Raw genomic sequence first — 16001 nt, 5'->3', positions numbered from 1 at the left:
AAAACTTATCTAATATGTTCTTTAAGAATTCGCTTGAATTAAAAATAAAACTAGCTTATTCGAGGTGCGCTCCTGCCTGAGATCACATCTTCGGCAAGACCGCTGTAATTACAATTTCCCAAAGAAAAACAAACAAATGGAACTAGTTAGCAGAGCGGTGACGTATTGAATATATGTTTCTAAACCTCGGGTTCAAGTCCTGGTCTTGCCATTCAGGTTTCGCTTTCCTCGTTGATTTCTGAAATCACTCCGGCCAAATACTTATCTAGTTCCTTCGTAGGCACGGCCGATACATTAAATGCAGTTTTTTTTCCTAAGTAAAACAAACGTGAATATGGTTATAAAGTTTCTAATAACATTCGTTTTTTTTTGTTTAAAATTGCAACGCATGAAGGAAACTTAGAGTTTAAATTTTGTGTATAATAACACAATTAAGTTTACAACAAAGTGGAAAATTTAAAAAAAAAATGGTCTTTTAACGATTGTCTCCTTGCCCTTCCTTAAACCATTCTCCTTTATTTCCATACTACTATTGATGACTGAGGACATGAAAAATTTTCTCGCTGCAGATCAGCAGGAACTAACTAACCATACGCATCTACAAAACCTATCTATGTCTTATAACTTCAACTACTGTCATTCTTTACCAGCACCAGCACCAGTCTGGGTTAAAATCCCGGATGTATGTGACGTTTATAATTTTCAGATTTGGGTTTGTTTAGTTTATCTTGTAAACAGCATCTTTATTAGCATAATAGAATAAAAGCCCAATAGACTAAATAATAACAACATTCCTGGGCTGCTGAACTGTATCTCTCCAAGCGTCAATGTGAGTGTGTAAGGCTCGGCATCTCACACACAATGATGGTTATTTCATGTATGTCTTAACTATTGTACGCGTATTGACATGCGTACTTATTATTTGTTTACAATGATTTTTAATTCCTTAATTTTTTTCTAGATATTAAATGAAGTTATTGTGTTGACTTTGAAAACTAACCTACAACAGCTACATTGACTCTGGTCAGCCGGTAACGGCTCAGAATGACGCCATGTTTACGTAATGTCATTGAACTAAATGCCTTTGAATATTTGTTATTTTATTGAATTTCAAGCATTGTCTGCAGGTTTTATTTTTAAATTCTGGCAGTTGCCGTCTACAGTGTACTTGTTTATGATTTGGCTCATGGGTTTCGTCGTTTGCGTTTGTGAACAACTTACGAAGTCATCGAAACAGCGTGTTAATTGATTCGTCGTTTAGGAAGCTGGGAATCATTTCGAAGATTGAGAGTAGAGTCCAGCCCGACGCCATAGCGCGTGTGTACCAAATATGAGCTGCCCTAAAATAAAATGATGTCAAATACTGCATATATCTCAGTGTTACGGCGCATGTAGTTGTGTTTTATCTAAGCGCGTATCATGTATCTTAAAAATTTAATATTATTATTATTTTAACCTGAAGGGTCTTCTTACCATGAAAACGAATAGGTTTTTTGTGAAAGAAAAAAAAAACACAAACGTTACCATTGCGTAACGAGTGTGCAACTCTGAACCTGGTCTCGTCCAAAGAAGCCAGTACTCACTGGACGGCATTTGCAAAGGCAGGGCATAAAACGTGGAATATTCCTTTTCTCTATTGGTTAGGAAATGTAGGGCAGATCAATGACATGCACGCTGTTTCCGCAGCCAGTGTCTCTCAATTATCCACAAATCCCAACTCTTATCTTCCCAATCGTCACATTTGTCTTTATTTGTTAAGTGTGTATTTAACCCCTCAAAAAACTTTCATTATTATAGTTTTGTTCACGCAACACAGAAAATTTTGGTTACTTTGTCTCGCGCACACATTTCAAGTTTCATATGAACAACTTGCTCATAAACTTACAAGTTCACCAAATGTTTACAACCGTGAAAAATATGTTCATAACAGACGTTGTCTTAACACATGTACGTTGTAAGCTTGTAACTCGTAGCTTGTGAAATTTTAAATGATGGTGTTTATGAAATGGGTCTCTGATTCAATTGGCATTTTTATTCTCTTACCTGACAGTTTGTCCCACTCGACTTCCTATGCTGGGTTATCATGATTCTTTAAAGAAAGACCACAAAACTTGTGCATACTTCCCCACTCTAACTACATCCCATCATTACATTCCACTAATGTCGATGGTTTAGTTGACGTAGACTGACTGGGTTCCCAGTCATCGTCACAGGGCGATATTCAGGCAAATGCGTAGAAAATTTACAAAAATTGTATGGTAAATTTTATCTCCAATTGTATAGGTTACAAACATAATTACATATTCAGAAACGTCGCCAAATATTTGTTACAGTATTCATAGAATACCATAATGTTTTGTCTATGCGCCAGAAGCATGTTTTGCGTAACATCGCTGGTGGCCAAAACTCCACCTTGCTACCTCTCACCCAAAGGATCAGTTATTAAGGCTGTGTCTCACACGTAAAGTTGACTTGCATTTTGGTTTCAAAAACGCTTTTATTGAGGCAACAGGTTACAGTGTAGTTAAAAACAAATTGTACATACGGTATGAAATATTTACAAAGATAAGCATACAACACAGTTCCAGACATTATGGTCTCTTCCAGTTTTTGAGTAACGTGACGTTCGTGGATATCAAACTGATTCCAACATCTTAATTCACAGCCGGTAGTTAATTACAAAAGAAAGGAAAACTAGAATTTAAAAAAAAATATTTCAGAGTGGAGCTTAAATTGATACAAAATGAACGATAAAACGGCATGGAAAGTAATCACATTCAACGACGATAAACCAAACACGAAGCAGAGGTCGACGTTAACTTAACGTTACTTACATTTCAGGGTTTCTCCTGTAAATTTATTCCTATAAATCTTTGTATTTTATGCTTTGTCTCAAATTTTCTCAAAATATATTTATCAAAATAATGCTACCTGATAGTGGTAAAGAGCCACGCAGATGTTCATGACTACGAACACTCGCATGACCTTTCACAGCTTCGAAAATAACGTTTAGTAAATAGTAGAAAAAAATTGTTATCCAACAACAAATACAACGGAGATGTAGAAACAGACTGACAGAAAAAGCCCTCAAATAATAGTGGTGACTAGGCGGCAGGTATTTTTCTCGAAAAGATCTTAACACCCATTAGACTGGAACAAGGTATGCCCGCGCCAATTGGTTTCTCTCTTGTGATTGGCGGCCGTCTGCAGTAGAAGCTGTTTGCCGTATTTGGCCGGACCATTCAGGACGCGTTTGCTTCTGTACAGAGTTTATGTGATTGGCGTGCCGACAGGATGAAACAAACCACGAATATCATTTAAGAGTAGAGACCTGAAAAATTCGCGGATTCATTTCGTGTCATGCTACAATTCAAATAATTATACCTTAGTGCTGCTTCTGCCATTGGTTCACTGTTAATATGGAGTAATGAGGGCCAATTTATTAGAGACCCTCACTCGTGAAAGTGACTTGATGTAAGTTTTTGGACATACGCCATTGCTAAGAACTTCTTAGCAATGGCGTATGTCCAAAAACTTACATCAAGTAATGCACTCCCATTGCACAAATCTTTTAAAGATAACTCGTGAAAGTGTGTCAAATCACAGGCTGCCCAATCGAGACGACTCACAAGTCAACAGCCAATGAGCAGTTGGCATTTGCCCGAGTGTGTAGAGGATTGTGGAGTCTATCCTGGAGGTCATTAAACCCGCGAATTTTTCCGGTCTCTATTTAAGAGCCATTACATTTGTCTACACAAGTTTCATTCCATGGTTTCGTATTTTTTTTTGTAAAAATTGAAACAGGTTGAAATGAGTGTTTTCACGCGAACGTTTTTATTCATGAAAAATTCTACACGTAGTACTATAAATTGTTTAGGCAAGCTCATAGAAACTTTATATTTTATATTCAAGTATAAAATGTTAGGGTCCGCCGCTACGAGTCTCACAGAGGCGCGTTGCCTACGAGGAGCCTGCACGCCAGTGCGTAGATGCGATTAGGAGTATGATACGCGATCCAATGTCGCCCTTAGCGCCCCCGCGCATTTAGAAAGAGCCAGGCGGCCTCCGTGGGCTCGAACGTCACCCGCTGGCAATCGATGCGAAGGAAGGGGCGCCACCTGCGAAGAAGGGCGCGAAGGGGAGAGACCGGAAGGAGGAGAAGGAAGCTCAGTGGTCCGCAGTGGAGCGCGAACGAGCAGCACACGGGTAATACGTAACCGATTTAAAAACAAACGAAGTTATGACACCGTAGTAGCGTTTATACAATTTGTCACGTAAACTACGATCGTTGCATGTGCATGCATTCATTTAAAATTACCCTGCAAACATTTTGAAAAATTTTGGGCATGTGTCGTTTTGCCTAAAGGCGTTTTGCCTAATTTTAGGCAAAACGCCGTTTAGGCAAAACGCCGTTAGGCAAATCACCGTTAGGCAAAACGCCGTTAGGCAAATCGCCGTTAGGCAAAACGCCGTTAGGCAAACCGCTGATAGGCAAAACGCCGTTAGGTTAGGTTAGCTTAGGTTAGATTAGCTTAGGTTAAGTTAGGTTAGGTTAGGTTAGGCAAAATGCCGTTAGGCAAAACGCCGTTAGGCAAATCGGAGTTAGGAAGAACTCCGTTAGGGAAAACGCCGTTAGGGAAAACGCCGTTAGGCAAATCGCCTGTTACTCAAAATTTTATGTGTTATTTAATGTGTTAATCGTGACAAAAAATATATGAAGTGAAAATATTTTTGAGTGTCTTTAAATTCCCAAAGCGTTCTGTAATACATAACCTACCAAACGCGTTTTGAAGTTTTACTTCTTTAGGTGCGTTATGAAAAAAAAATTACGATGGGCATGCAACAAAAATTGACATGATGAAAAAAGGCTACATACAAATAAAAATAATGCATATACCTTTAAATCATATACTTAAGTTATAGATATTGAATACTGGTCCATAATTAAAAAGGTTTATTTATTGTGAATATTAGTGATAGAAATTGTGTTCATAAACTTTTTCAACTGTTTTTCAAGTGTATTTATATAAGTGAGGCATGATCCTGTTTGTATAATTTATTTTCATTAAAAATTAAAATTGTTTAATTTTTATTAAATAAATAATAAAAATTATAATGAACATTAAGAATATTAATTGATTTTAACTGTTAATTAATATGTCTAAATTATTTTACTTTATTAAATAATTAATTTTATACATGGGTATAATTGCATGTATAAAACATGTTTAATGCTGAGTGTTTATAAAAAAAATTATTTAACTTTTACTTTACCGACCGTATTTATAATATCACACCAGTCCTTTTATAATTTTATTTCTTTTAATTATTTGCATTAAATTAAATATAGTTTTTTTTTTACTACGCCAAGTAAGTATAATTTCTAACGCGCGTACAAAAGTACAAGCATCCATTTGTTTTAAATTGCGACGTATTATTTACCTAGATGTTTGCGAGATGTAAGCACACAGATATTCGTTTAGCTAGTATACCTGCATACTTTTCATTGCAGTTCGGACAACCCTTGTGATTTCACTTCCGAGGACGAGTACGAATGAACACACAGCTTTATAGGTAAATAGAAAATTTTTGTTTAACTGACCACAACAGCTTAGGTAACCATCGCTAACTAAATCTAGATCGCGCGCTAGTGGACAATGTTACTAACTATTCTTTAGGGGCGCAAATCTGTAGGATTCACAACGAAGGCCCGCGGAAATAATCCAGAGGAGAGGGGTGAGTGTTGTCCGAGACGCAGGGTTCAACGACACTTCATCTCTGAATACGGTGCGTGTGTGTTGCATAATTCCTATATTTTGGCCTACATGCATGCAATAATAAGGAAACTTTAATATAACTAGCTGCAGTACCCGGCGTTGCCCGGGCTAAACACATGGAGCTTTATTGTCTGCGAGTTAAAGCAAACTGGATAGCGCTATATGACAGTGTGTTGGCCATAGAGAAATGTCACACAATTATACTGTTTATATGTCTATGACCTATGATTTTTTGTTTACCCATGGCAATCGGTTATTTATTGTTAATTATAAATTATTAAGACCATTAATCGAAATAAAAACTATCGTATCTCTCATGTTGGAAAAAATTACACATAAATGCCAATTTTCATCGAAATCGGTTGACTTGGTGAAGAGTTCACTGGAAACAAACATCAGGACACTGGATTTATAAATATTAAGATATATTATACAGAAAGTTTTCCATAAGACACAGTTTTGACATAAAACCCGATTCACAGTCACGCTTTTGCAAGCGCAAGCGGCCCCCACCCCTCATGCGGTGCTTCTTAGTTCCAGGGGGGCCTGGGCCCCCTGCCTCCCCCCCCCCCCTCCCGGGGTCTTCCACGCCCATGACTTCCTAGGTTGTGGTTTGAGGCCACGTGCACGGAAATTATGATGCACCCGACGTTTCGGTGTTGCCTTGTCGCAGCCATCTTAAATCACCCTCGAAGATGGCTGTAACAAAGCGTGATAAACGTCGAAATCAAGAAGTAGTTCATCGTTTACCGAGTCCATAAATTACGAATTTTAAAGTATGTATTCTTGGTTTTTTTATTCACACATATAAACAAATGCTAATATTTTGAGTAAATTTTGCAATACACGAATAATTATTATTTTTTTTTTTGGACTATTGTAATTGGTACAAAAACAGATAAGAAAGTAAAAGAATTAACTGCGTGGGGTTGTGGAGAGAGAATTTGTGGCCCTTACATTACGTATCCCGCAGTTCTCTTGGAACTCTGTCGGATCGTCGTCCATCTTCAAGCTGGAAGCAGGAAGATACAGCCGGTTGAACGTGGGGACCAAACGTCTAATCTAAGGTATTGATTACCTCCCCCATTTCCCCCTCCCTATTCCTCCATTAGTAAAAACCCTAAAAGGGTAAAGGAGGTCAGCAACTCGGCACTTTCGAAGTCGCTCGTTGAAACTTCCAGACGAAAAAAAAAAAAAAAATTCTGGGTGCGACCCACATTCGTTTATTATGCCTTTCTCTTCTCGCAACTTTTTTTTTTTGTAATTGGAAGGTGCATCGTGCGTGGCCAGCACGAAAGTGTCACTTGAAAGCCACCCGCGTGAAGAGAGGGAAAAGAGGCTGGAAAATAAAAAAAAGACACCATGGTCCCCGACGTCGACTGTAAGCATGTCGTCGTCGCTGTTTTGTCTCTGACGTCCTTTCGTTCCCCGGCCGGGCGAAGAGGGGAGGCACGGGCCGAGGTAAGAGTTTCGGCGAAGCGCGAACTAGGTTAGTAGAGGGGGGTGGGGTGGAAGGGGGTTGGTTGCCGCACGTAATCGCCGCCGAGGGCCAATGGGAAAGGTGGGATGCGACGCGGCGCCAGCGCGCAGCCGTGGGAGCGCGGCGCGCGAGGAGAGGGTAGCCACCCCCGGCGCCGTGTCCCGTGCGAAGGGGCTGATCCGCCAGGGCGGCGAGGTCAGAGGAGGGATGAAGAGAAAAAAAAGGGGGGGGGGGGGTTAACAGGGCGCCTCCGGATGGAATCTGCGAGAAATCGGCAGTCGAGTATTCGGTGAGCCCGCGTCGGGACGCAGCATTCCGCGATCTCCCGAGGAATTCTTCCCCCCGCGCGTTCTGGAATTCCTGGCAGCGCTCCGGGGTTGCCAGCTTGGGCGTCGAACATCGCGTCAGCTTAACGCCTTCTAGTAACTTGAACACATCCATCTCGTTTCCTGAACAACGTCAGCATAAAATTACTTCTTCCCAACCCCCCTTCGCTTGAAAACGTAATCTAAATTAAATATATTTGTTATTTCGGCAGTGCATTCCCCTGAACTGCTTGTAAACAAAAAATACTTTGGTTGTGATGAAATTGTCTTCCGCGACGTAAAGGATTTTCAACTGTTTACCAACGGTTCAGTTTTTCTACAGCGGTTAATTTCCTGACGTGTTAGAGCGAGATTTGAGCTCGGCCTATTGAACGTTGATATTCCGATACCGATACAATTCTTCTCACCAGTAAAGGTCTTCCAGCGTTGGAGGGAGGTAAACATATTTTTATTAATGAAGTATTGTGTGTGTTGGTGTTAGCAATTATTTTCAGACCAAAAAGATCGCTCTGACAATTAGGTGGTTATCACGCTGGTTTTTTTAAATTTAATTTTCTATGGGTTAGATTTCTTAGCATTTATAACTTGTGACACACAAAAGATTTTCATGTGTCCAGGACATTTAGGGTCCCGTCTAGTGGTGCGGAATCGCACAGCAGAGTATTTTATATACACACTTAATTTACAGCAAAATGTTAAACGTATTATCAGTATGTTTTAGCTTAAAAAAGGCTTCCTTTTAGACCATAAACCACATTCAAGACCTTTCTTATTTCATAAAAATCTCTTTAATATTTCAAGGAAAGAAATTTTCACAGTAATTGCTTTTTACAACATTCCCAGAGTTATCATCATGCAAAATACATGACTGCATTTTTATACTATTTGATACCCTCTATCACTGGATTATGTGTTACCCAGAATGTTAGGATAATGGAGGTAAAACGTTAGGGAGTGGATGTGTGAATAATTTCTCATGTTACTAATAAATTATGTCTGAATGAGAACAGACCACCCCCTTCCCCTGCCCAAAACTTTCATATCTGCATAGTAAAAAAGTTTTTTTTTTATAAATTCAACGCTAATTACTTGCTGGTGTGTTAACATCTTTGTTTAACGACACTCACCTCATGATAGCATTTTTTATGATCCCTCCTACCGATTTCCTTTCAAGCTATTTAACAAACTTCTATAATCAGGCTGCATACAGATACAGTTTGTTTTGCCAATTAGAGTGACTTCAACTTCGGAAAAGATACACAGTCCGTAGACACCTCCATAGTTAAAATATTTCCTTTTTTTTTTATCCCAGTGGGTGGACCATAAACCTTAGACAGTAACCCTGTACGGAAGTCGTTAGCAAAAGTCGAAAAAAAAAATTACAAAATATTCTACAATGTATTTTTTATTTGAAAATGGAACATAAATATTCATGTAAAATTACAGATATTTTTTTTTCATTTACATGAAAATATTTATATCACTACAAAAACAAAAGTGTGCAGTAATACCGGATTCGGACACTTTCTCGGGCATTTATGCTATTTTGTTGTCCCGGTACCTCCATTAGTTAAGGTTATTTGTAAACCGTTCCCTGAATAGCTTTCCAGTATTAACTGCGCACATAATACGCATTGCAACTAAATAAAATCTAATTGTTGAATATTATATTATTTTTTCCCATGATATAAAAAAAATGTTTGAATGAAACATCAATTAATATATAACATTGTGCTTCAATTTTCATAAGGAATACTCAGAGTTATCTCGAAAAACGTGTTTCGTGTATGCAAAAATTACCATAGCCAAGTTTTGTGCAAAATGACAATATCTTTCTTGTAATAGGCTATTACAAACTGTTTCTTGGCACTGGCTTCCAAAGGAATCTTCTGTATAAGTACAAAAAATTTTTTTTTCTGTGTAGCGAGTTTCTTTCAAGCTATTAAACAAACTTCTGGAATCAGACTGTATGCAGCTACAGTTTGACTTGCTTACCAGAAATACATCCTCTCCATAGACACCTCCATAGTAAAAGGTTTTCCTTATTTTCCCAGTGGGTGGACCAGAAATCCTAGAGAGCAACCCTGTGTGGAAGTCGCTAGCAACGATAGAAAAAAGAACATTCCAAATATTTTAACTTGACTTATACTCACAGTAACTGCCCTTCTTTGGTGCCGGTTGTACAAACAAACGAGTGCAAATATTTAAGTACAAAACACACAATATAATATTAAATAAAGTCTTAGTACAAAAATAGTACGAGAAAACCATGGCAGTTGGTTTGTTAATACAGCCCCAGGCATTGTAGCCTAATAATACAAATAAGAGAGCTTGTTTTACACAACGTAATATTCTTCCTCTTTTTCAAAATATCCAAGTGGTAAATAGTTACGCAAAAATAATAATACTAAAAATTTAATAAAATAGATATATATATGTTTAAAAACGGTGAAGATGTAATTAGTTTTGTCAATATACATAAAAATCGTTTGGCATCAGTATGCTATATCCCAGTTGAATATATATATATATATATATATATATATATACACATACATACATAAAAAATCCTACACTTTCAACTTAAACCACCTAGCATAAAAACAAACTCATCTCAGCTAGAGTCATATTTAGAGACCCGGAAATTTCGCGCATTCATTTAGTCGCAAGCAAGAATGCAAACCTTCACACTGTCGCACTGTGTTCATGATTGGACCGCAGTTGTTTGGACACGCCCCTCTACGGCCGTGAGCCAATGATGCCCAGCTAGGAGAGAAGTAAGCGAATCAGGTAGTGCCAAATAACAAGGATAAAAATGTTCTCGCTAAGAAATCAACCAATGGGAAAGTAAACATGGGTCGAGCACACCTATAACATTTAATTATATCCTGAGGCCAGAAGAATCCGCGAAATTTCCGGGTCTCTAGTCATATTTAATCAATATATCTAATAATTATAAGCTTGTTTGTCCGTGCGTGCCTCTGTAACTCTGAAGCCGCATGGGGGTTACATGGCAAGGTAGCCCTCCATCCCCCATCCATGAAGAAGGTTTCGGTTTAGAACTGCAGGGGTTGGGTCCGAAGATATGGGTGTCCAAAGAGGGCTGCGCACCCATTAACCTTTTTTCGGACGTCGGCGAAGCAGCTGGGAATATAGTGCCTGAGCGGCCGAGACGGGTCAGAATGTTCCTGGCAGTTCTAGAACGTTTCAGAATTTTTCAGAATTTTAAAGCATCTTCCTGAAGGTTCAAGAATAGTTTCTTTTTTTGTGAAACAGTTGAATTGGCGTGGTGGGATTTTGTGTGTTAATAGCGACGCCATATTGTGAAATAGGAAGTGCATCTTTATCCACACCATCCACATTACGTCTACACCAGGTACCCTACGGCCTAAAACTGTTGATATATTTATTAATGGTCCCTGGCATTGAATGGTACTATTTTTTAATAAAATCCATACAATTCAAATGTGTAAATCGTGGTCACGAAAAAGTGGCTAGTTAGTGCTTATTTCCATCAGAGATCTGAGTATCGGAGCCTCGTGTTATCATCTGGGCTAGGACGAGTAATTTATTTATATACCCATAGTAGAGTTTCCTTTTGTATCTTATACAAATCTACAGTTTTTCTCCAATCTAGACGAAATCTTGCACACTTCACCTCCAAAACACGAGGAATGACACCGTCTAGATGAGATTTCGAGAAAACCGCCCCTTTGAAGTAGGATTTAATTATTCTTGAAGAAATTTCGCCATTGCATTGTTGATGCTTTCTTCGTCTCCATGAAAACGAGGCTTGTGCATTTTTGATGCCTTCTGCGTATCGGTAACAAACGGCTTTTGCAAACGGTAGTGGCGCACCCTCAGGGAGGGGCGTGCGTCACGAGTGGCGAGAGAGAGTTATGCCTGCAGATTGCCGTGGCAAAGAGCGGGCGCACCAGCTTAGATTAGAATAATTCTGAACTGACTGAAAATTTCATTTTATTTTAATTATGAAAACACTGAGTAACTTTTTTTTAAAAGATGCCGAGATCAAATACTATCCATGTACATTGTCCAAATTACACTAGACTTATATATATATATATATATATAAACTATCTGTGCAGGTCCACGCCGTAAATTTCCTGAGACTTGAACAATAACTATTTTAGTTTGAAAGATTGTATCTTATATTAATTATTATTTATTCTTACTTTTGCCAACCTATATGTCATTGCTTTTTTGTGAATGCATGTGTGTCTGTGCTATTTTATGCCGGAAGAGCTTGTTATTTCACATTAATAAACACTTGTTCGGTGTCTGTGTTCGCACTGCGAATTGTGGTTTTAATTATATTGTTTGACCGGCACACTTCCGGACATTGCAGATCCCAGAGAGTTAGGCAAGCATCACTGCATGCAAAAACGTGGCGTTTAACCGCAAGACGACTCGACAAACCATATACATACAGAGAAACGTGACGTTACGTACACCACGTACACAAAATTATTAAATTCCACACGTTTGTGACCTTCACTGTTAAAAATAAAATCTTTGGACGTTTGATTGTAAAATGCGTATCAAATAAACGAAAAATTCTCCATGTTGTCAAAGTGAAATGTGATTGGCAGAAATGTGGAAAAATTATGTTAAAGTATTAATAATTACTAACAAGTGAAAAAATTAAGAAATTAAGCAAAACCACGCTAAATTATACTAAATTATGTAAACGTATGAAAAATATGCTGACTAGTGCAAACTTTTGTGAAAGAATGCAATATATTCAACCACATTCAAAATTGTGCAAAAGTATGCGAAAATAAGCACAAAAATGCAAATGTATGCAATAATGTGCATTAAATAAAATGAAAAGTATGCAAAAATATTCAAAATATGTGAAAATAAGCTAATTGATGCAAAAGTATGAAAAGTATGCGAAAGCATGGGAAAGTATGAGAAAGTTAGTTATGTAAGTAGGCCTATGTGAATGTATTGAGAAATAGGCCTATGTGAAAGTATGGGAAAATATGCATAAAATTTAAAGTGTGCGAAAGTATGCGTAAGTATTGAAAACTATGCGAGATTATGGGAGAGTGTGCGAAAGTAAGCATTATTGTGTACAAGTATGAAGATTGTGTGAAAATGTTCAAAAGTATGCAAAAGAGAAGAGCAAAAGTGTGTGAAATTATGAGGAAATATGCTTTATTCTGAGAGAGTATGCGGATGTATGATACTATAATACGGCTCCTCAAGAAGCATACTTACTAGTTCGGAACCTGCTTTCTGCTATTTATTTGTTTCAAATATCGCTGCTTGTGCCTGTGTGATTGACATTAAGTGCTTATAAGATTCCGAAAGGTGGAATTCTTTAACAGTATAACTATGCGTTGCATCCTACTAGTTTATATTGTAATAAATTGTATTTGAAGAAATATGTCTCTACTTAGCATGAAATTATGAAACAAAACTAAGAAACTACTTTTTATTTTACGCATGTATGTATTAATAAATTTAATATACAATTAAAAAAACTCTGTTTCGATATCGCTTATAAAGTGTTTATTAGTAAGACCTTTCGTTAAACATGTAATTACGAAATTCCACCTCTAAGGGTAATTAATATATTATTACAGCATTTGATCATAGCTCCAATGCTAACCAAGAAAAATTTGATTACTGGTTACGAATAATAAACATACAAAAATTATCTACAACATTTTACCATTTTATTAATTTCTGCCCATATGGGGTGTGAACAGGGAAGATTTAATTTAATGAATTAAAAAATCATATCGACAAGACTGTCTTACTTAGCTTTTGGTAAGAAACTAAGCATAAGCATGTGTTGTTCCTTTTTTTTTTTTCAAATTACGGTTGATAAAAAGGGGGGGGGGGTTGAAAGGAGTAAGCACGAGTTAATAATAAGGCATAATTCTGAAGCTAATAATTGGTATGAATAACAAAACCCTATCACTCTTTTTTCTTCGATCGCCTTAAAATCTATGCCTAAGAGAGGTAAAATATGTTAAATATTGTTAAAAATAATAAAAAAGGAAAATTTATCTCGTGGGGAACAAGATATTGGATAGACCAACACCCACTTATTTATCATTTTCTGAAATTCACGCCTACAATTTAGCGACGTTTTTACCCTTCGGTATATAAAGAGCAATTAGTATCTCACAATTTACTATGATATAGTGCGTGTAATATTTATTAAAAATAAATAGCTTATACTAGCACTTTAAATAGTCCAACCCTGAATATTTTTAATGTAATATTGTAAAAAATCTGATCTTTTATTTAGCCTGTTACTTTACTTACGAATATTTGAAATGTACAAAAAGACAAGTTTTATTTAATGTATATTTTAATAAACCATTGTGCTAGGAAAAAAAAGCTAATGGGGAAATGTGCAATTAGATCTTCTTGATGTCACCTAAGTAATACTTATCTTACTTCGCTATGAAACCACAATTCCTTTCACCATAGCAAATAAGCTACCATACATTTATCGTGTTTCTCACCTTAGAAGCCAGGCTTTATTATTTTCTCTTTAAATATTGGTTTCAAAACTATTATACAGTTAAATTTAGTTTTGATGATGCATCCGCTCTTATAATAGGGTTATGAAACTATTCTAGACAAGACCAAGGAAATGTGAGTCGATGATTTACTCTTTGAGAAATTACAGCATTTGTCACCAGGTGTTAAATTACTTCACTAATCTAGCTAAATTATAATTGACGACCTGCTATAATGTAATATGTGCCGCCTGTATAGTGATACAAAAGGATAAGAAGCTAATTATAAAAAAAAAGGAAAAAGTTATCTGCTTCAAATCGTTAAACCCTGTGATTTCACTGCGCTACCTCGCTCAGTATAAATAAACATCAAACTTTACTACTTAATAATTTTGTATGGAGCTTGTATGATTGTTATTTTGTAGATAAATTGTCAAATTTTAAAATTTTCGCACAAATAAATAGTTAAACTTGTTTAACATAATTTAATATATGTCATTATAAAGTTGCTGACGTTAGCTCGAAGCAAGTATTGCGTATTTGAAAACGCGTCTGAGAATGCTGCCGTTGCCACGGTAATGTTAAAGTTTGAATCTTGATTGCTAGTAAGAGAAACTGTTTTGTCTCTGCGCACCAAAGAGGAATTAACAACTTTGTTGGATGGACGCCAGTTTACTCTGCTCCGCATTCCGTAGTTGGCAGTTGTTTACAATGCGAGCGACGTCCGTACTGCCATGTTCACGAGGAAGACACTTTCATTAAGCTAATTATGCCAATTTGAGATGTGCTTTTAGCTCTACAGAGTTTCCTTTATTCTTTTCACATTGCAGCGGAGTTAATATCCATTATATTTTCATTTGTAAGGCAGGTCACGTCAATTGAATGATTCTGCAAAATTACCATTCTAATTTATTATTTTAAAAGCTTTTCTACACTAAACTAAGAGCTGGTCTGCGGTAAATTATGAACAGTGTGTAATCAAATAACCCAGAATACGTATCTAGTCCTATAAATGTTGAACTCGGCCGCTGTTATCGCAAATTGCGTCACGAACATGTGTGGCTATGAAGTAATTAATGGTTTGAATATATTATCTGGGATTACTCATTAATTTACGAGCGCTGAATCGGTATATAATTGGTTTGAAGAACAAGCATTGAAAGAAAAACCCTTCATTCAAAGGAGTTGCTTGGATTCTGGGTTGTAGCCGCGTCGAAGACGAAGATATCACCGACGTTTCGGACGACGTTGCAGTCGCCATCATCAGGGAGACGTTAACTACTGGTAGGTGTGCCCTACCAGTAGGTGCGCGCGGGTGAAAACACGGGGCGCAGATAGTTTGTTTGTATATGGTGAAAAAAAATATTTACTTGCGCTAAAAAAAATATTTTGTTGGACTAGCCGAATTTGGTGAGTATTAATTTTGATTTGTTACACTTAAAATTTGCAGCTGTGTTGAAATATGTCGAAGTAATGAATTCTCTGCATGGAGTAGGTGCGAAAGTTCTATGGACATAATATAGAAGTGCAATGTCGTTGCAAAGAAGAAAAATATGTGTACAGGGGTACATACATAACTCGTTCTGCCTGTAAAACCTTAGAAGCTCATACATGTTTAGGTGGATTGAAAATTAGTTTTTTTTTTACTTCTTGGGCAGTTGTTTCAAAACAGTGCAGGAGGTTGTCGACAGGTAATTTGTTTGGATTAAACTTCTGTTACAAGCTGAGTATCTACCAATCTAACTTAAATAAAACCGTTATCCAATCACCTCAAAAAATCATTCAACTAATACAAAATAAACATACGTTAATCTCCAACAGCGCAAATTGTATGTCTGCAATAACTGAAATAAGGCTTAACCTTTTAAATGGTAACGCAAGAACACATTCTCAGAACAATTTAAACGAGAATAAA

Source organism: Bacillus rossius, chromosome 5 (genome assembly GCF_032445375.1).
Source record: "Bacillus rossius redtenbacheri isolate Brsri chromosome 5, Brsri_v3, whole genome shotgun sequence".
NCBI classification, from domain to species: domain Eukaryota; kingdom Metazoa; phylum Arthropoda; class Insecta; order Phasmatodea; family Bacillidae; genus Bacillus; species Bacillus rossius.
Note: the sequence above shows the minus strand (reverse complement) of the source record.